We start from the raw sequence: 21,635 nt of genomic DNA on the forward strand, positions 1-21,635 counted from the left end.
ACAGAAATAGGTACACAGAGTTTTTCCAGCAAGGCAGCAATATATATTAATTTTAAGGACAAAAAGAAAATTTCCTAAGATCACAGTATCATAGACCATTTTATCAAGACACAATTCTACTAAACTAGACATATATAATAAAATATGCTTTAATATATTTGAAAACTAAATATGCTATGTCAAGTAACTCTCGTTAAATAATAAATCACAATGGAAATTATACCACAGTTAGAATGAAACTATGAACAATGAAACTATTATATTTTAAAAGTTATGTGATATGACCAAAGAAGGTTTATCAGCTTTAAAAAGATACAATAGGACTCAGTGAGTACAATGTAAGAAAGAAAAAAAAGTGTATTTATCATCTTATATTACCGGCCCATGTAATTTTCTCCTGATTGTGAATCAGGAATCACAGGTGCTCCTTTCTTTTTGCAAATCCAACTTCTTAGGGTCCTTTGCTTCCAATAGCCAGTTGGGGAAAGTGGTGGGTGTGTGCAGTGAGAAAGGAAAATATACACAGAGACAAGGAGATGGCAGGGCAGAGGGAAGAGAAGAAGAGAAAGAGGAAGACAAAGGAAAGGCTATTCTCTTAACAGCTTCAAGCTGGAAACTGCATATTATTTCTGCCTATCTTTCATTTACAAGAATTAATCTCCTGCCCCCCTCTAATGCTCAGGCTCTCAGAACTGTTGCGAAGTACATAGATCTTCACAGTTCACTAAGTCTCCTCTGTACCATTGTAAATAGGAAATGGCAGTCTCCGTGATTCCTTTATTTGCGAGGCCAAAAACAAAGAAGCCAGAGATTTCACACTCTTGGGAAGAAAGGAAGCAAAGAGGCTTGCAGGCTTTCTGCAAGTGGAATGATTTAGGGGTCTCAATGGAGTAAAAGGCTTAACAAACCACAGATAAGTCAGGATGGTTGTAGGAAGTTGGGTGTTTGGATTTGTGACTTCAGCAGTAGAATAGATCTAAAGTGTAGTTTCGTTTTAGTCAGGAATCCTTGTTTGGATTAGGACAATATAAACAAAGTATCAAAGCTAACTTTCTGTAATGTATGCTAGTTGGAAGCAAATATGGAATGAGTAACGAGATTGGAATTCAACATCACAGAATTGTCCATGTTGTTCATTTTCTGGCGTGTTTCAATAAAAACCAAAGGCCTGACGATCTGTACATCAATTGAGTTGACCACAGTGATGATCTTGGGAGAATTTTTACATTATAGTTTCTTGGATTTCTGTAACCTTCAAATCATTTTCAGGTGTATATTTGGTCAACCACTATCTAGTTATGCCTGTTTTGAATAGGATGGCTCATCTACTCTTACAATCTACATTTTCTTTACATCTAAATTCAAACTGTTTGACTGAAAGAACTCTAGTGTCTGTATTGAGAATAATCCCAAAGCACTTTTCTCTAACATTGTCACCAGAGGGGAAAATCATTTCATATTACAAAAAAAAAAAAAGATACTTCTGAACCACTAAAGCTGCTAATAATGAAATAAAGAGCTTAAAGGGGACAACTGAAACAAGAAAGAAAAAAAAATCCCAGTCTCTATTGCCAAGAAGATTACATCCTAGAACTAGATCTAAAGGAAAAAACTTTTAAACAATTGCATTCTGACTTGATTTAAAAAATTCGGCTTAATTTTTTTTTTTTAATTTTTTTTTTCAACGTTTATTTATTTTTGGGACAGAGAGAGACAGAGCATGAACGGGGGAGGGGCAGAGAGAGAGGGAGACACAGAATCGGAAACAGGCTCCAGGCTCTGAGCCATCAGCCCAGAGCCCGACGCGGGGCTCGAACTCCCAGACCACGAGATCGTGACCTGGCTGAAGTCGGACGCTTAACCGACTACGCCACCCAGGCGCCCCTGTTTTATTTTTTAAATAATGCTTAACTCTACACATAATTCCTTCAAATATTTGAAGGATATAGGTACATTCTTAATATTTGTCATATGATGCACAATGTTTTACTCCATTGTCACAGTCATTTGGTATATATGTATTTTTGATATATATATTTTTAACTTTCTGGAAACTCTAGTAATCTACCTTTCTGTAAGAAAATGTGTTGAATGTTAAGTGGATTAATCAAACTGGTCAGAAAATCTAGTCATAGGAATTATTTAAACATCCTTAGACTATGAAGTGGCACCCAATAGGAGGTGAGAGACACAATTTTAAGCATAATAGTTAGGAAGCTGAGGTTATTTCACATTTCCTATTTTATTTTATTTTTTTTGTTACTATTTTATTTTATTTTATTTTATTTTATTTTATTTTATTTATGTTAAAATGAGAGAAAAGGGGTGAGATGTTAAAATTGGGGGAAGGTAACCATGGCTACAGCTATGAGGAATTAGCGGTAATAGAGGCTGAGAAAATGAAACAAGAGTTTATAGTTTTTGAAACAGGACTATGAAAGATTATTGTAAAGGGTTCAAAATATTTAAGACTTGACAGGAAAAGTCTTAATTTTAGAGCACAGAACACAAAAAGGATGAGAATGGTGAAATTCTTTCATCATATATATAATCTCATTTAGTTTTGATAACAGAGTCTAGTGTATCTGTAGTTAAGAGCACAACTGCTAGAAGTAGACGTCTTCACTACACATTTTGATTCTGACATTTAAGAAGTGCATGCATGTCCAAAGTGTATGACTTATATAATTTAATTTTCTCTGCCTCAATATCTTCATCTGTAAAATGGGGATGACAATAATATCTATATCCAAAGAAATTTTAATACTAAACACACTTTTTTTTAAGTTGATTTGAGAGATACAGAAAGAAAGGGAACTTAAGCTGGGAGGGGCAGAGAGAGAGAGAATTCCAAGCAGGTTCCACATGATGTGAGTGCCCAGCTGGAGCCAGGACTCAGTCTCATAACTGTGAGATCATGACCTGAGCTGAAACCAAGAGTCCAAAGCTCAACCTACTGAGCCACCCAGGTGCCCATAAACACACTTTTAAGCATCATATCGTGTGATTATTAGCTATTAACATAACATCCTTATGCAATATAATAGCATTATCCTCAATTTATAAATAAAGAGACTCCACAGTGAATTAGTCTTTTTTTTTATTTTTTTATGTTTGTTTATTTTTGAGAGAGAGAGAGAGAGAGAGAGAGAGAGAGAGAGTGTGTGTGTGTGTGGGTGGGAGGAGCAGAAGGAGAGGGAGACACAGACTCTGAAGCAGGCTCCAGGCTCTGAGCTCTCAGCCCAGAGCCCTATGCAGGGCTTGAACTTAAGAACTGCAAGGTCACGACCTGAGGGGAAGTCAGATCCTCAACCTACTGAGCCACAAGGCACCCAGATTAGTCTTTAAAATGAAATCTAAACTACTTACTAGGACTAGAACTTTCAAAACTCTGCATATGTTTTCAACCTCTCTTTCCATTACCCTCTTCGTTGCGATTTTCTAATCAACTAACTTTTTGTGTTCTTACAGAGACTAACTTCTCCTGCCCTGGTTCCTCCGACCAGAATGCTTTCTCACCAGCTCTTCTGATATTTTCCTTCTTCTCACCCACCAGTGCTCAGTTCATGCTGAACCCTCTGTTCCAAGTAGTCTCCACTTATCTCTTCAGTACCAAGCCCTTGCTCCTCAACACGACCCCAGAGCCCCTCCATACCAGCATTGCTTGAGTCTTACTAGAAGAAAAAGCAAAGCAGGACCTGTGTCATGGTCCCTAAGCCAACCCTTCAATATTATCAGATCATAATCTGTGAAATGCTGGAGAAAAACTGGTTCCAACATTTAAAATGTTTCAAAGCTGCCGTTTGTCTCTCTACTATCCATCATTTTTTCTGTAGTCTTTAACTGAAATGTAGTGAGATTTCACATATATATCTCTTATACATCTTATTTTGCATAAAATGAGACCTAAAATATCTTAGGTTTGTAAATGATGAATTTTTAATACTTAGTAGTACAAAAGAGGTAGAAAATTCTGTTGTAAATGACAACAGAATTCTGTTGCATAAAAGAGCAAGAATTATAATCAATGCTTTAGTATAAGAAATATTTTGCCTCAGTTCATACAAATCCACCTGGCATCTTGAAAATAACGTAAATTGCATTGTCCCAAATGAGACTGAAATTATTTTTACACATCTCTACTCATGTAACTAAAACCATAATCCACCTGAAAAAGTCCTTATCTTTTCTAGCACTTTATTTTGTTGGGATTAATTAGAATACCAGATACAGACATGAGCAACTCACTTTCAGTCTTATTCAAAGCAATCATTAGGGTCAATTTAGAGAGGAAAGACATATCCATATTTCTGTAAATATAAAAACAATATAATAACTACCCTAAGCTTAATAAAGGAAAGGTATTCTAATGAGAAAATACAATAAGACTTATATGGTAGAATTACATTATATATGTATTCAACTTGACTATATTTAATATTCTTGATCATTCGTATTGGGACTTACAAAAAAAAGACAAAACAAAGTGGGATTTTTACAAAGATAGAAAATAACAGATTAAATAGCCTGGGCAATTCTTATTATCAATCTGCTTACTGAACTTATACCCAACAGTGAGCTTGAAATAGTTAGATTTACCTGTTCCCTTAGGTTCAGAATCCCCTGGCCCAGAATTAGATAGATCTCTCCTAATGCTGAATGTGATTCTAGATATTTAAGGGAGCTTTTAAATTTAATATAGAGCCCCCCAGTGTAAGTCAACTGCTTCAGCTGTTACAAAACAAAATAGTTATTTGTTTCAAATGCTAGAGAAAAACTTTGGTGAGTTATAGCCAAGCATATGAGAAAAAAAGGAGTGTAGGTCTTCAACATGGCAACTTTCTAAAGAACTTTGAAGGGTAATTTGAGTTTAAGTGATTTCTACCTTGGTTTTTAGATTAGGATTGCCAAAGACAATTTTGCTTCTGTATGATTGTCAAGAGAAATTTTGGCTTTAGGTCCTGACTCTTCCAAAATAATCAGCTCCACAACAGTTAGAAAGAAGAGCAATTTTATTCACTTTTGGCAACCATCATCATTATATTTCATTTTAATGAATATTTGCTAAACAAGTTTACAGGGTAGGTGCTGTAATTCTGCTCAGAACTCTGAGATGTTGAAAGAAAATTAAAGCACATTTCATTTCACTTTATTACCTTCATTTGTTTGTTTTACTTGAGCCTATATATCTGGTGAAATTTTTACAGTCATGCTATATTACCTTCCTTTCTTTTATATTCCACTTTCCATAATATTTGACTTTGCTCATTGCCCAAACCTTTTCCCTTATTCTTTCATGTGTTTATATTTCACATTTTTGTATGTCCACATCCTCTAAGGAAAACTTAAACAACATATTTCAAATGTATTTAGTTCAGTATTTAGTTCACAGCTCTGCTAACACAATCTTCTGTAGCATGTGCAATTCTTAGAATAGGGTTCACCTTGGCTATTTGCCATTATCATTATTTCTGTATGAAATTGATTAGTGATATATTTATAGCCCTTATGGTATTTTAGCATTACTACATAAATATATTCTAAAGCTACCATGATTATTAAAAAGGGGAGGTGTTCCCTCAAGCCCCTAGAGGATCAGGTTGATCTGTGGGTCATACAGATTTGAACGAACTAGAAATGTGTGTCATTGCTAAAATTAGTATCTACTTTACTATTTCTTATAGTAGTTTTCATTTTGGCATGTTCAGGAATATCAATGATATCAATATAATGATAAAATACTTTAGCAACTTGACACTTACTATACTATGTTGTCATATTTATAGAATATATACATATATATATATATATACATATATATATATATATATATATATATATATATATATATATATGAAAGCAGCATGTGATATCAAATAGTTGATAGTGTATTCTTTTATTAAGCACACTTTCTATGGTAGGAAACATTCAGATAAGAAATATAGTTTTATATAATAAACAAGAAAACATGGGGTGCCTGGGTGGCTCAGTTGGTTGGACATCTGACTTGAGCTCAGGTCATGATCTCGCATTTCGTGAGTTCAGGCCCTGCATTGGGCTCTGTGCTGACAGCTCAGAGCCTGAAGCCTGTTTTGGTCTGGGTCACCTTCTTCCTCTGCCCCTCCTCCACTCACACTCTGTCTCTTTTTCTCTCAAAAACAAAGAACTATTAAAAAAGAATGAAAAAGAACATAAACAACCTTGCATTTTCAGCAGAGTATTAAATTGTGCCATCACAATTTAAATACATACTTTTATTTACTGTATTCATTACTCTAATGGCTAAAAACGTTAATAAAAGCGAATACACTTTTGTCTCCATTATATTTTATCCCTTATTATCTATAAAATGAAAAGGATACCTCATTATAAAATTAAACTCTTAATGTTAATAATTTTAAATGAATGCAATTTACCATATGATGAACAATTCATAAAAATGACCTCAACGTTTTAAAGTGAAATGGCATACATTTTTTCTTTACTTAAAGCAATTAAAGGGATGCCTGGGTGGCTCAGTCGGTTAAGTGTCCAACTTCAGCTTAGGTCATGATCTCATGGTTTGTGGGTTCGAGTCCTGCATTGGGCTCTGTGCTGATAGCTTGGAGCATGGAACCTGCCTCAGATTCTGTGTCTCTTTCTCTCTCTGCCTCTCCCCTGCTCATACTCTCTCTCTCTCTCTCAAAAATAAATAAACATTAAAAAAAATTAGAATCTGTTTTTACCAAACTCTCAACATTCAGGTGGAGGCAAATATTTGATGAGTCTTTAATTATATTAATGTTTAAACCACATTTATGAATAGGCGTTTTCATATTTCTTCTTCACAACTGTGTAACAATAATTCTGACAAGCATTTCATTTAGAAATCTTATAAAATAAATATCTTATTAAGATTCCATATGAAATATTTCCAGCAGCATCCTGGAGTTCCTTGTATGAACATATCAACATTGAACCACTTTTGAGTTGATTTCCTTTCTTGAGAACAGCTAAGCTGCTTCACAAGGATACAAAGAAAGCTGTGGGGAATCAGAAGACTTAGAAGCCCAGCATTTTTCTAGTTTTGACTTCTAAGTATAGAATCTAAACCCTGAGGCAGGCCTCATTGTGCTCTGTCTGATAACATCCTAGTCACTGCTCCCATTATTTTTGTTAGGAGTCCCTACATCTATTAAAATGCACTTCATCAAATACAGTAAACTTTGCTAGTTCTTTTTGGCAAAAACATATTTTTAAAATCTGATTAAGATAACACACTTCGGAGTGTCATCATTACGTGTGACTACGAAAGCAATAAAGCAAATGAACTTGGGAAAAATAAACTGGGAGAAAATTTTAGATGTCATTATCTTCAGACTTTGATAGGTCTATTTGATACTTCAAAAAAAATTGATGCTAAGGATTTAATGCTTTATGAACAGAGTTTTTCGTTCTAAAGGGTTTAATTACTCTGGGTGGTAAATTGCGTTACCTCTGTAAATAATGCAGAGTTGAAAGCTTCAGGAATAGGCTGTCCTTATGCCTTAGACATAGAATGATAGTAATGATATAACCTGGAGATGCTTTAAGGCTATTTTTGTCGATTCCACTTGAAGATTGCCCCATTACTTCTGGCATGCATTTCAACATTCTACCATTGTCCTACAATTTTCTGGTGTTCATTTGTCACACTGACAGAAACCAGTTTAAAATTTAAATCCATGTCCCTCCTGAATCCCGTAAAAGAGTTTGTAGGCCAAAGCGTGTGCAGTGACTGATGATGCTTCTGTCAGATGCCAGAAGATCCAGCAGAATCGCTCAACAAGTTTCTTAACAAGATAAACAATGAGGAAGATTACAGAGAAACAAATGACTTATCATGAGGTTGCTTCCCTGGCATTCTTCATATTAGTCCCCTACAGTCATTTCCCCAAATAAACCACTTCAAAAGTGGGAAGTATTCCTACTTGTATATTGATATTTAATTCTCTCCTAGCTCATTCAGTTCATCATTTGTAGAGAAAGAGCACACGATTGAAATATATGGTAAAAGATTCCTTAAAAATATACCTTGATTTAATCAAGCACTTTTTGTATCTCAAGGATATAGGTTGATCTGATCGTGCACTAATTCTACTATGAGTTTATACATCATTATGACACAGTTCTCTTTGCCGATTTCCAACATCAAGACTATGTCCTTTAAAATGCTTTTCCTCTAAACTAGCATCTATCAAAATCTGAGCCATGGAAGTTTATGGTTGCATATTTTCATCTCAATACAAGCCATACTAAATGGGTGTTATCCTGAGAGAATTTTTTTCCAACTGCATATTTAAATCTACCAAAAAAAGCCACAAAAGTAGATCGTTAAGACAGAGGTATATGAGTGATTTTATCTGGATACATGGAGTTATTGTGTTCACCCCCTTCCACTTAGGGCAGAATATGTGTGTGCCCAGGTTAAGTCATTTGTAACATGCATTTTATCTTGTATAAGTGGTCTGTAGTTTGAAAATATGGTAATTTGTTTATTTTATCTGCTTAGCCATTGCATTACTCTCTTTGAAAAATTAAATTTACTACATATCACTTATGTGTTCATCTTTGTTACATTTGTTTATTCAGTAAAATAGAGCAGCTAGACAAGAAATTAAGGGCTGTGTTCCCGCGTAAAGCTGCAGACATAACACGCAGATAGGCACCACAGCTTACCTTAACGTACCAGGAGAGTTCTAATGATAGGCTGATGTATTGACCTAAGTAAATTGCTTTAATTTTTGCAAAACAAATCAGATAATATCTAATTAGATAATTAGTTTTGTGTATTTTTGTTCTTGAATTATAACCACTTATTAGTTATATCAGTTTAGATCATTTGAAAACTTTTTAAAAGTTCTAGTGCTGATAATTCACATGAAATAGTATCAAAAGGAGGTAAAATCTAGAAAGATCTTTGTTGTCATCATGTTGTGACCCATGTGTTACAGAAAAGAAAAACAGAGAATGATTACTGAAAACATTTTTGGGAATAGTACTTTAAAAGAACAATTGGTCGTTAATGAATATTAGAAGCACATTTTCTATTCATTCATAAAATATATTAATATTGCACAGCAAAAGAGAAATCATTAGAAGTACAATTCTGTTGATTCACCTTCACTTGAATACACAACAAAGTCACAGAGGTAGGAAACACCCATAATGTAATATCCCTAATGAAGTGAAATGGAATTGTGTGCAGCTTAGTTTCTAAACAGAAAGAGATATCCGCTCACAACATATTACGAAGATTTCAGAGGACAAAATGTTCTAAGGTTTTGATAAGACCTGTGACAGTTAATGTTCCTGAAAATAATGGCATGGCTAGAAATGTGTAGACTTCATAAAAAAAGCACGTCATGCTTGTCCATGAGACTAAGTTTCCACCAGAAACAATAGCTTCATTAAGTGGATAAGACCAGGGATAAACTAGCTGTTCTAATGGAAATAACATAAATATAATTGTATTTGCCATACCCATGATCAATACAGCCCAGTATTCTGGTAGTGACACTCTGGACTATTAAGCCTTTCTACTTGGCTAATCTAGCATTTCAAACATAAAATTTCTAAAAGCTCTCTATTCCCATCAGATCTAACATTCTCTTTTGTCTCTAATTATAACCAAAGACATTTTCATTTTCCTGACCACTTATGTGTGGTGATTTTGAATTTTCACTATACCCATACTTCCAAATTCAGGTATCAGCTCTTTCCTTTGAATGTCTCCTACTTTAAATGCCTCCTTGTCATAACTTTCATTGCTGCTCTTGTTCATGAATACATCATCTTATACCTGGATTGCTGTAGAGATTTTCTAATGTATTTTCCCAGTCTCCCGTTTCTCCACATTTATATTTCAAATTAAATACTACTGAAATAATCATCATAACACTATGGACAGACTCCTGCTGAAAAATATTGATGGTCTCCCTTAATGAGAGAATAGGTTTTAAACACCTTGACCAGCATTTAAGGATCTCCATATCAGAACTTGTGCAGGCTGTGTAATGCACAAATACTGCTCTTCAGTAATAAAAACCATGGGTTAAAAATATTTAACATTTCTGAAAAAATTATCCTAGGTATCCAGGATGACAGGAGGAAAGAGAATGCTATAAATTTAGGGGCACTAGTTAGGAAGAAGGGAGTGATCTCTTGGACTTTAGATCCCATGATTACTAAATATCTATGGAAGCACTCTATGTTGGTGTTTGGAAACAATGCTCCATGAATAATTTTATATGTCCACCCGGTCAGAGCTTTCAGAACAAAGAGCACTGGTATTGGATTTAAAGAGGATTAGATGGTAAACATGACTTTGAAGTTAGACGTTGTACTGCTCCAAGGGAATGTAAAATAGCCTTTCTCCTGGATCCATTTGCTTAGCTTCTAAGTACAATAAATTCTGAATCATTTCTTTACATTTCAGGCTAGAGAAAAGATCTAGAAATCCTCTCTCTACTGCCCCCATCAATCCGCAGAGAAGATTTGTCTGTATTCCAGAACAAAGGTCTTTTTTATTCTATCTGCAGAGGGAGAGTGGTCAGATGTACCAGCTGCCCTACACAAGCTCCAGGTTTCATAATTCCATCTGCTCTGGTGCAACCACTGCATGTAGTGACATTCTGCTCTCATTGCATTGCCCTGTGGGGGATTGGGGTACGGGGAATCAGAGCTGCTCAGATTGCTCTGTGAATAAATAAAAAGTCTGTTTTCTGATCCAGAAATACAGTGTTTCTGTTCATATACATAGATAGATGTTGGTATGAATGATAATACACAGATTATTATAGAGATAGACATACATGTACTCTGTATTTGTGTACATATATAAATACATATCATATATTAATACATATATGTTTATATGCACATATATGTATACATATATATGTATATTGTGTAGATGCGTATATATGTGTGTATACATATGTATATACAGGATTGTCCTTTCTGAGAGTAGAGCTTGCCTATGAAAACTTCTGGAAGCTGAAATAGGTTAAGTGAAGAAACAATTATCATTAATTCATATAAATTTTTTTTCAAACATTTCCAGACCCCCAAAACAACTTCTTTTAGGCTTTTCTGAAAACGTAGGGCACATCTTGCTAAGGGTGCACAAAATAAATGAGATAAAGTCGATGTTCACACACACAGTTGAAACGTTATGGTGGCTTGGGATACTGAGATGCTGTGTGTCATTCCTGCAAAGGGAGCTTGGCTGGGGGGAGGCGGGGGAGAGGGGGCAGGGGCACTGTCACTGCTAGCGGTGAGTACTGACTCTATAATGGTTTGTGGCAAAACAAACGCTGAATGCTATTTTTGCTTTTTACCCCTTTCCTGTAAAAGTGAAAAAATCCTTTTTGCTTTTTTTTTTTAGTTAGCAAAAACACATATGAATGTAGATCTTTCATAAAAACATGTGTCCTAATGTGCACTTTTGAAAAGTGGGGTATACCTGCATGAGTGTGTGTGAGTGTGTGTGTGTGTGTGTGTGTGTGTGTGTGTGTGTGTGTAAAACTGCAGCGGGCTATCATATTAACAGTGTAATACCTAAAATCCTGTATAGTTTCAGACCTGCCTGTTAGTAGGTAATCTAGTCAGTAATCTAATCTAGTCAATAATCTAGTCAGATTAGTTGTGACTGTAAATAAGGTTGGACTAGGATTCTGAAATAGGATTTTTGAAGCAATGATCTATTTCATAAATAAAACGATGCAGCTTAAGTAAGGATCATGTAGCTTCAGTATTAATGATTTTAAGCTCCTGAGAAAGCCTGAGGAAAGAAAACAAACGCAGGCCCTGGAATGTAGAAAGAATACCATATTGCCAACTGGAAGAAGCAGGGAAATAAATGTGAGTTTTTAACCCATAACAATAGGAAAATACCCATTATCTGGCACCAATTAATGCCCTCTGGCTATTGGAGTTGCTAATTTTGAAAACCATGAGATTTCAAATTGTGCTGAGATGGTTGGGATTAAGATTGAGAGTGCTCTAAAAGACATTGAATTTTTCACAGTTATGTTTGTATACTCATACCTCCCATAGCTGTTTTCTGGTCTCTGTGCCACTTCTGAAGGTGGTGGTTTATACCCCATTTATGGTGACTAAATGAGCGGAGTGAAATAAATGTTAGAAGAGGGAGGGCGGAGGACAAGGAAGGGAAGCAAGCCAAAGACTTTTAAGTGTCCTTGTTCCAAAGAAAGTGGGTAATCTACGTTCTTATGCCAATTCTAAAACATAATACTCCTGTATTTTAAGTGGTAGTTCTGCTGAACGGTACATCCATGCTTCCTATTGTGGTTCTGTTCTTGACGTTAGTAAACACAAAATTAGATACTTTATTAGAACCATAGAAAACACTTGAAGACTGGATGTAACAAAGGGAGCAATGGACGAGATATGAGCAGTGGATGTCATTTGCCCTGATATTTTAAACGTAACGACACTGTATAAAGATTTAGTCCCCATTATGTTCTGGAACAGAGTTTTGCAGGATCCCTTTGGCTAACCTCGGAGAAGATGTAAGTATCGCTGATAGAAAATTGAACAGTGTCGTCCACCTTTTACAGGTGGCTGGATAGCTTGAACCACGGGCAGCCTGAGCTCGTTTGGAGAAAATTGTGTGACACCACATTTGGCTTTCATGTACCTAACGGGGAAAATGAAATAATTTAAAATGAACATGAACTGAATAACCTCCGCATGCCACTTCCAGCAACCATCCATGTTCGCTCACCGCATATACCGTGGCTGCAAACCCTGCTGTGCATACTCTTTACTCCATGCTGCCCCAGGCATCTTTAAGAGAATTGCATGATCAGCAAATTCAGGATCCCTAAATGTGCATAATTAATATCAGTGGAGGTTAATAATAGCTACCCGTAAAGCTTCATTACAATCTAGCAGAGAATAAAACCAATCCGAACATTTTAATTATAATATAAATTATAATTATCTAGTCAGAGTGGTAGTCACTGTAAACAGGGTTAGACTACTCTTCTGAAACAGGATTTTTGAAACAATCATCTGTTTCATAAATAAAACAGTGCAGCTTAAGCAAGGATCCTGCAGCTTCAATATTAATGATTTTAGCTGCAACTCTAGCTACTATTCTCAATATCATGGAAAATAGGTAAAAAGGAAAGTATACGCCTTGTCATGTCTTACGGACCTTGGTAGACAAATCTAAATTGATCTTAATTTTTTTTTAACGTTTATTTATTTTTGAGACAGAGAGAGACAAAGCATGAACAGGGGAGGGTCAGAGAGAGGGAGACACAGAATCTGAAACAGGCTCCAGGCTCTGGGCTGTCAGCACAGAGTCCCACGTGGGGCTCGAACTCATGGACTGCGAGATCATGACCTGGGCCGAAGTTGGCCGCTTAACCGACTGAGCCACCCAGGCGCCCCTTAATCTTTGTTTTTTAACATGCTAATAGAAGTAGTCCAGGGGCGCCTGGGTGGCTCAGTGGGTTAAGCGTCTGACTTTGGCTCAGGTCATGATCTCACAGTTCATGCGTTCAAGTCCCACGTCGGGCTCTGTGCTATCAGCACAGAGCCTGGAGCCTGCTTCGGATTCTGTGTCTCCTTCTATCTCTGCCCCTCCCCCACTTGTGCTCTGTCTCTCTTGCTCTCAAAACTAAACATTAACAAAATTTTAAAAAAGTAATCCATACATGCCCCTTTATATATTTATTTGCTTTTAACACCAAAGGAACTCTCACAAACATGCAATAATTAGAATATTATCTATAAAACACACCAATCTATGTGCCCCTCAAAGGGCAGACTTTGTAAATATTTCAGATCGTTGTTAAATGTTCAACTGAAAAAGGATGAGCACTAAGATTTAATTAGAAGCGACTGAAAAAGATAAAGATAAAATATTTCCATTGAGGACTGTCTCAGAAATATTCCTTAGAGAAAGCAACAGACATTGCATTATTGACACTTTTTGCCAGTAATAGTACAGTTTGAAGTATAACAGGAAGAGCCAGAATCAAGGTGGCAGAAAATAATTGAATATACTTTTAGACTTATACCATATAAAATTTTCACATCCAAGGACAGCTTTGCATTAGCCCAGTGAAACTGCTTTAAGATTTCTGAACTCCAGAAGTGTAAGAGAGCACATTTGCGTTGCATGGTCATTTCTAATTTATTTTTTTAATGTTTTTATTTATTTTTGAGACAAAGAGAGACAGAGCATAAGCAGGGGAGGGGCAGAGAGGGAAGGAGACACAGAATCTGAAGCAGGCTCCAGGCTCTGTGCTGATAGCACAGAGCCTGACGTGGGACTTGAACGCATGAACTGTGAGATCATGACCTGAGCCGGAGTCAGATGCTCAACCAACTGAGCCACCCAGGCACCCGTGAGTTGCATGGTAATTTCTAATAGCAGCCAAAGAAAACAAAGAACTTTTAAACTCTTTTATTTATTTCCTTTTCAAGGCAAAATTAACATATAACTTTATATTAGTTTCAAGGGCACAACACAATAATTTGATATTTGCATACATTATATACAAAGTGTCACCACAATAAGTCATTACCATTTGGCACCATATAATTGATCCCTTTACCTTTTTCACAGCCCTCAAAACCCTTCCCTTCTGATAACCACTGACCTGTTCTCTAGATCTATGAGTTTTGTTTCATCTGTCTTTTTTATATTCCACACATAAGTGAAATCACAGATATTTATATTTCTCTGTCCTAATTATTTCACTTAGGTGATACTCTCATGATCTAACCACGTTGCCACAAATGGCGAGATTTCCCTTGTGTATGGCTGAGTATTATTTCATCGTGTGTGGATATATCTTTATCCATTAATCCAGCCATGGACACTTAGCTTGTTTCCATAATGCTTCAATAAACATAGGGCTGCATATATCTTTTTGAATTAGTGTGTGTGTGTGTGTGTGTGTGTGTGTGTGCGCGCGCGCACGCGTGCATGACACTGGTTAATAGCCAGTAGTGAGATTACTGGATTCTATGGCAATTATATTTTTAATTTTTTGAGGAATCTCCACCAAGAATACATGAAATTTACTTCTCCATATCTTTACCAACATATGTTATTTCTTTTACTTTTGATTTTAGCCATTCTGACAGGTGTGGTGATACCTCTTTGTGGTTTTGATTTGTATTTCCCTGATGACTAGTGATATTGGGCATGTTTTCAGGTGTTATGTTGGCCATCTGTATGTCTTCTCAGGAAAAAAAAATATCTATTTGGGTCCTCTGCCCTTTTTTAATCAGATTATTTGGTTTTGGTGTTGACTTGCATAACTTCTTTATATATTTTGGATATTAACTTATTAGTTATATCATTTGCAAATATATTCTCCCATTCAATCGATTGCTTTTTTGTTTTCTTGATGGTCTTCTTTCCTGTGCAAAAGTTTTTTGCTTTGTTGTAGTCCCAGTACTTTAATTTTTCTTTTATTTCTCTTGCCTGAGAAGATGTATTTAAAAAAATATTTTTATTGCCGATGTCAAGGAAATGCCTATGTTTTATTTCAGGAGTTTTACTGTTTTAGGTTTCCCATGTAGGTATTTAATTAATTTTGAGTTTATTTTTGTTATGGTGTAAAAAGTGGTCTGGGTTCATTCTTTTGCATGTAGCTGTCCAGTGTTCCCAGAACCATTTGTTGAAGACATCTTTTCCCCATTGTATAAGTTCTTTTCTCATGTATGAACTTAAGCAGTTCATTTAACTAGCTATATGTGTTTTATTGCTGTTTGATTTTTAAACTCTTACGGAGCTCAATTGTAATTTGTAATATTGATTCTACATCTAATTTTATCTACCACACTTAACATCCAGGTATGCTTCAATTTCAACATCTTTAAAATGGAAATTGTGTATCAAGGAAGTCCCATGGTGTATTTTCACTTAGTCCAGATTTCCTCAATGGGACAGCGTTACGAAAGAATGTCCAATATGAGTCAATAATATCTCCCCAGTAGCAGAAATTATCAATAAACTAGTGTCTATAAACTCATATTTTTAGATGCGAGAAACTGCATTTAGGATCTTGCATGCCTGCCGGAAATATTACTGAAAATCAGTGCAAATCAGACTGGTTGCTTCTGCAGTAGCGATTACTTAAAGGGGCTTTATAGATGGAGGAAAATACTTCTTCTATACAACAGAGTTTCTGGTAGAGAATATACCTGAGGCACAAGCTTACTGCCTGAGTTTATGCCTGAGATAATTAGTGAGTACAATAATGTAAATTACTACACAGATTATAAAATCCTGAAAGCAAGAAATAGGCCATTTATTCAACTCACTGGTGGAATATGCTGTTTAGCCAGAGGTCACTAGAATAGTAAATAAGGAGTCTCAAAACACTGCATCAAGTATTGGGGATTTATGTTTCTCTTAACTGTTTCCAGTTCTTTTCTAGGAAAATAAAAGTCATAGCAGAGGTCTTCCTGAAAAAACTTGCTGTTGCAGAAAACAGATATTAAAATTAGTACTCATGAAATACTCAGAACTTTAATGCCCTGATTAGAAAAGCCTTCAAAATTATTCTTGGAAAATTATTGAATCCGTAACATTTCATTCTGAATTTTTACTCTGATATTTTCTCCAACGCTATGTTTCAATTCTGAGTATTCAACAAATACAGAGTGAAAACCATTTGGTACGTGTTCCTTTCAGATGAAGAAATGTTGCAGTAATCCATGTGAGCTCTTTGCCCAAAGAAGAGTAAGCCTTCCCTTTGCACATTCTTGTGTTTTACTCTACCCATCAGCGTTTCTCTGTTCAACAAGTATTAATTACCGTGTGTAAACACTAAAAGATGTTCCCAAAAACAGTAACCATAAGAGGAGATGGAACAACTAGGAGGTGGACAGATAAATTGCAAAATAATGTGTCACATATTTTAATAAAATGTTGACCCATGCACTGGCAAACCCAAATGCCGTTTATTCCAGTGATCCTGTGCTCTATGGGAAAACTGGTTTTACTCATATATGTCCTTTACATCTGGAATAGTCTATAAATTAATGACTTTTGATACTGACTTACAAAAACAAATTAGTAAATCAGTATTTCAACAAACATTCGCTAATTTTCCCCAAAGTAGCAAATAATCTCCTGGCACTGGGAAACCTAAATATGAAAGGGAAAATGTTTTCATAAACGGTATTTGTCTTTTAAATAGTACAGCCTATTTGGAATATAATTTAAACAAGACTTTCGGCCATATTCTTCTGTCATGAACTCATTCTTTAAATTTTTATCAACCGCTTAATAACCCTTGATGTTAGTGTCAGGCGGGGATGTGGTAAAACACTTTCCAAAAAGGGAGTTCATATTAACTAATGGGCTATGGGGGATATACATTTAAATTTGGGCACTATTCAAATATCATTATAAGATTTAATTAGTGTGTGTTAATGCAATATAATTATGCTCAAAGAGGTGGCTTTGTTTATTCCTATCTTAAGGTACGAAGATTACTAATTATTTGAAGTGTTTTATCCGACAATTATCCACCACTGTCGTAACTCACTGCTTGGGATAATCCTGTGCCAACAGTGGAGATATACTGTTCAGATTTCATTTGACTTTCAGCTGTGACAAGTACAGTTAGCTGAGAGCCTCAGACAACAGGCTCCAACTTCAGGATCTGCTGTAGTATTCCCACTAAAGCCCTGCCCGAGGTTATAGAATTCAATGAAACTACAACAAAGCATAAAACTATTTCTGCTGCTTTATGTCATTGTAGCAATCTACTTTCCTAAATAGTTTTCTAAAAGCAAACAAACAGAAGGTTTCATTTGGTGGCAAGAATTTCTGAGCCACTTTAACCAAGCCAATATAACAGTGCCCAGTATTAGTGTAACTGGTTAGAAAACTTATCAGTTATTAAAGCATAACATTTACGTACAAAGGGCATCGAACCTACATATGTAGTTGGACCTTGAACTTGCAGACATTTTGCAATTGGCTTTTGACAGGCATCAAAACAAATGGACTATAAAGTTTGGCTTCAGGGAACTTTAATTTTATAAGTACATCAATAATGCTCATGTTATTTTTTCTTACATCTACCTTTTAGTCACGGACTACATGCCTAAAGCCTAAAGGTTATCAGTAGACACACATTGGTATCTACACATCGAAGGAGAGTTTCCTAGTATAACAAGGTAACTGAGGTCCCCCTCCTTTCCATGATTTCACTTTCTCAGGTTTCTTTTGGCCACAGCCAGCTGCAGTCTAGAAGTATATGATCCTTCTGACATATCATCAGAAGTCCAACAATAGCTTCAACACCTACGACATTCACTTCATTTCATCTGATCACATAGGCATTTTCCTCTCATTTTACATAAGAACAGTAAGTACAGTGCAAGAAGATTATCCTGAGAGGGGGAGAGACCACATTCACATCATTTATCACAGTATATTCTTTTAATCGTCCTATTTTATTATGACTTGTTGTTAATCTTTTACCGTGCCTGACTTATAAATTAAACTTTATCATAGGTATATATGCATAGGAAAGACATGGTATATACAGGGTTCAGTACTATCTGTGACTTCAGGCATCCACTGGGGGTCCTGCAAAGTATTCTTACAGGCAAAAGGGAAATACTATATTTAAAATATACTATTATTAAAATATACATTAGGAAGGCAATAACGGTAAGGAACACTTTCTATGGATGAGCTCACTTATTTGAACTTTGCATTTTTTATCTTAATTGTTAGAACATAATTGAAGATTGTTTAGTATACACATTTTATATAGGAAGAAGAATTGCAGGGTATTTAAATATTTCAGGTAAATTCAATCACCTCTTCAATGGCAAAATCAAGGTTCAAATCCAGTTAGATCTAACATGATAACCTCCCCCCCCTTCATTATGCCACATTGATTCTCAACACATTTTTTAAATATAATCTATAAAGTTTTACACGTGGTAACTCAGTCTTATTCTGATATTGGCCTTATATTTTCATTAAAAGGTTACTTTCTACCTAACACTAAATCATGCTTCATGATTAAATCATTCTGTTTTATCAGATGGATTAGTCCTGTTGGCTGGTTTGGGATCAAAGCCTCTGCTGGCCACATTCTACCCATCATCCATCATATATTCAACCACCTTGTAACAACTATGAATCTTTTAATCACTCGAGAACAAAACTTTCACAATTAAGTAAAAACAAACAATAAAAAAATTGCCACTCACCTTGTGCTCTTGGTTGTAAAAAATAATAATAATAATAACATGCTCAGTGCTTGAGTTTACTCAACATGCATTTGATTTAGCACTGGTTTATTCCCTTCTTCCCACAAAAACTTAATGTTTTCCAACAGAGGTAAAAAGTAATTCATCCCAGAAAACAGTCACTTAATATATATTTTCGGAATTTTGATATGCGAAGAGATATGAGAGAAAGGGCTCACAAAGCAAAACATTTGTGTCAGAAATTATCTTGCTACAGTTCTGAGAAACAAATGAGAACCTGGGTAAGCAAATAGAAGCAAAATATTTTATTTAGTTTTGATATTAATAGGCTATTATCTCAGAGACTGACTTTGCAGAAAGAGTATGTTTCTTTTATGTTTAATTTTGTATATTAATGTAGTCACACTCCCAGTAGATACATGGAGCATAGCATATCTAGAAATATATAATTTTTGTTTTCCCAAGCCTTGGTATTATATATTTTCTTACAGGCAAATGCATATTGAAAACACCCTTTAAAATTATTAATTATCTTGACAGAGGAAAAAATGTTTTCCCTAAAGGGTATTTAGTAATGAAATTAAAATGAATTTGAAATTTAAATTATTTTTTCCTCACTACATTTAGCAGACTATTACAAAGAGTCAAAAGACAAACTTAGATTTTTTCCCCCTGCCGGGAGGTTGAAACATTAATCCAGAAAGAAATCATCAAAATAAAAGTTTATAATTATAAGGAATTCACAAGGATGTTTCATGAAATTTAGAAATGTGTGGTTCTGGCATGTTTTATGATGGCATATCAGTTTAAAACTGCTATATAAGCAATATATATTGGATTTGCTTTCTTCAAGCTTTTTCTTTGCTTATCCTAAAATATTTATATAATAACTTTTATAATTATACATATAAAAGCAATACATGCCCAAATAAATAAAAGCAATACATACTCATAACCATTAAGTAGCTTTTTAAAACTAAAATGTGATTATATTGATTTTAATTTATTGAACCAATACACATATCTTTTTAGAGCATAAAATCAACCTGAAATAAACGTGTTCACTGAAACTTGCTTATTTTGTTCAAGTAAACATTTACAAATGCCCAATAACTGTCATGAGATAGAATATATTATAGATAATATTTAAATGTGTATTTTACCTTTTATGCTTCCATATCTGTAACTACAGAATTTTTTCTTTAATGAAGAAATAAAGCCTTTTCAAAATTACATGGAGAGGAAAGTAGTTGAGGTGGGGATAATGACCAAAGCCTTGGAATATAGGGAAACAAACTGTTCATGCCAGATAATATATCTAAAGCAACAAATACCAAATGCATTTTTATTACTTCATTTGCCCATTAATGCCGAAAATCACGAGTGTAAATAATTATAATAAAACCTTGGCTTGTGGGCATAATTCATTCTGGAAAGAAGCTTGTAATCCAAAGCGCTTGTATATCAAAGTGAATTTCAAGAACCATCAGCTGGGTTGTGATGATGTGACATTTAGTGTCACGTACCATTCGTACTGCAAGACATCACTTGTTTATGAAGTTAAAATTTACAAGAAATGTTTGCTAGTCTTGCAGAATACTCACGGAACAAGTTACTCGCAATCCAAGGTTGTACCATACTGGAAAATTTTGTTTCTGTATTTTAACATTTATTGTCTTACACAAGAATGAATAATAATGCATATACACATAAATGACGGTAGTAACAAGCTAGTCAATTCCAAGTGAATTAGAAAATGCCAGTGTGTTTAACTATTTTGAAGTCATTGTACTGACTCTTTGAACAAATTGTGGATGCTTTGTGGCGTGTAATATTATTCATCTAAATATTAACAAAAATGCGAGTTTTAGGAAAAGATACAACTGTTGAAGATACTGTCAGTGCCCTGGCTTCTTCTGCCAGCACTCAGGTCTTTTATACACCACAGCTTCTGATTATGAGCACCTAAAACTCTTTGCTTAATGTTTTCTCTGGCCAAAACATGCTTTATCTTTACCCCAAGCTGGTCCTAAATGCTAGAATTTGCCAGTCCAGTAACAACACTTGACCAAAACTGAAAGGGTTGTAATGCTTTTCAGAAGACATCTCCGAGGTAGGATTTCCACTTTGTCCCAGGGGTCCCCACTGGGATTGAACTCCAATAGCCCAGAGCACTAATACTTCTTTCCAATAAATCTTGGTCTCGCTCACTCCTCCCAAGGCAGATCCCAGTATCACCTCTCAAAGAAATTACTTGCGTTAAAGTTCAGTATCAGTGTCTCATTCTAGGGCAGATCAACCTCAGAAAAGAATATGTTTATGAAGTTGTTGATTTCATAATAAGTTGGGTTTTCAAAGAGTAAAGCATAAAATTATTTTTA

Source organism: Prionailurus viverrinus, chromosome C1, assembly GCF_022837055.1.
Source record: "Prionailurus viverrinus isolate Anna chromosome C1, UM_Priviv_1.0, whole genome shotgun sequence".
NCBI lineage: Eukaryota > Metazoa > Chordata > Mammalia > Carnivora > Felidae > Prionailurus > Prionailurus viverrinus.